Genomic DNA, 1,214 nt, shown 5'->3' on the forward strand with positions numbered 1-1,214 from the left:
TATTAGTCTAGTATGTTTTATTTAATAGTTTAATAGCATTAATAACTGGAACTTGACAATAAATATGTAATGCTCACTAGCAAATTTCCTCTGAGCTGTTATATAAAATTAATCTTTTACTAAGGAGCTTTGAATCTGCTGATCAGTTCCCTATGTTTCTATCCTTTTCCTGAAGAAAAATAGCCTTTTATTTCTGGATATTTTGAAGTGTTCCAGCAATGATGTGACTTAACAGAAGCTGTCTTAACCTGATAGTAATGTCATTGAGAATTGAGAAGTATAGATACAATAAGGAAGGTGGCATCCTTAAGCCTGAAATTGGTCCAGTGAGTCTCAGCACAACTTTTCTGAGAAATGTGTATTTTTGCCATAATTATTTAGAGAATAAAATGATTGGTTATGGTAAAATTTCTACTGCCAGGGATAGGGACTCCTCCCTTCTAAAAGAAAGAAGAGTTTAAAAAGCCTCTCAAGGACAAACATCTAGTTAGTTGAAGAGTCAGGTTTAAACTGAAGCATTCTGGTCCAGAGCCTGAACTCATCTTACCAGTTATATCATGAAGTCTTTCAATGAAGAAAGAGTGTTCCTTTGAAGGAAATATATTTTCAAAGGTAGAAGGCATTATCATTAATTCACTGGACTCTTTGGGGGAACCAGGGAATACTTGAGAGATAAATGTAACCTTTGATTTTACTGAAAAAGCATTAACTTGTTTAGTTTTGAATAAGTTCTGACAATGCTAATCTGTAAATTTGTGTCTATTATGATATCTGGAATGAGAGAGTGACTTCAAGAGAATCACATACATTCTAGAAAATCAGAAAGATAGATTGGATAAGGAGAAATAAGAAATAAATGAAGGTGAATATTACCTAATTTACTATACTGGAAAGGGTTTTCATACAAATTAGAGAAACTTCTATGATTCTCTGCCTATAGGAAATTCAGGAATTTAGATTAGATACATGATAGAGGTCTTACTACTTTGAGGATGTAAGTCAGATATTGGAGTTCTGTATTAGTTTAATATGATTTCAAATCCACTTATAACTTAAGCAAAATTGATTTAATGTAAGTATGAACTAAATTGTGTCAGGATGTCATCATTTGACATCCGTTGTCCCTGATTAACAGTCAGCAGCCCAACTTCTGAGGGTCCCCACTGGGGGCTCATTGATAAAAATATGTGGAGAAGAAACTATGGCAAGAGAAC

Source organism: Pteropus vampyrus, unplaced genomic scaffold (genome assembly GCF_000151845.1).
Source record: "Pteropus vampyrus isolate Shadow unplaced genomic scaffold, Pvam_2.0 Scaffold21, whole genome shotgun sequence".
In the NCBI taxonomy this organism is placed as follows: Eukaryota; Metazoa; Chordata; class Mammalia; order Chiroptera; family Pteropodidae; genus Pteropus; species Pteropus vampyrus.